This window comes from Hippocampus comes, unplaced genomic scaffold (assembly GCF_001891065.2).
Source record: "Hippocampus comes isolate QL1 unplaced genomic scaffold, H_comes_QL1_v1.1 scaffold34, whole genome shotgun sequence".
Lineage (NCBI taxonomy): Eukaryota > Metazoa > Chordata > Actinopteri > Syngnathiformes > Syngnathidae > Hippocampus > Hippocampus comes.
This window is the reverse complement of record NW_017805008.1, coordinates 237,141-237,436: the sequence shown is the minus strand read 5'-3', so window position 1 is coordinate 237,436 and position 296 is coordinate 237,141.

Genomic DNA, 296 nt, shown 5'->3' with positions numbered 1-296 from the left:
ACATGCTCGACGAGGAGGTTGGCGGTCTCCAACGCCAACGGCAATTTGGTCAGCGGGATGAAGTGGGCTGATTTTGAGAAGTGGTCCACAACGGTAAGAACGACGGACCGCCCACGGGATGGGGGGAGACCTGTGACAAAATCCACCGAGATGTGGGACCAGGGTCGAGGAGGAATGGGCAGCGGTTGGAGCAGCCCGGCTGGGGGCCGATGCGAGGCCTTTTCGCAGGCGCAGGTGGAGCAGGCGTTGACAAAGTCCACGACATCCTTCCTTAGCTCTGGCCACCAGAAACGCCG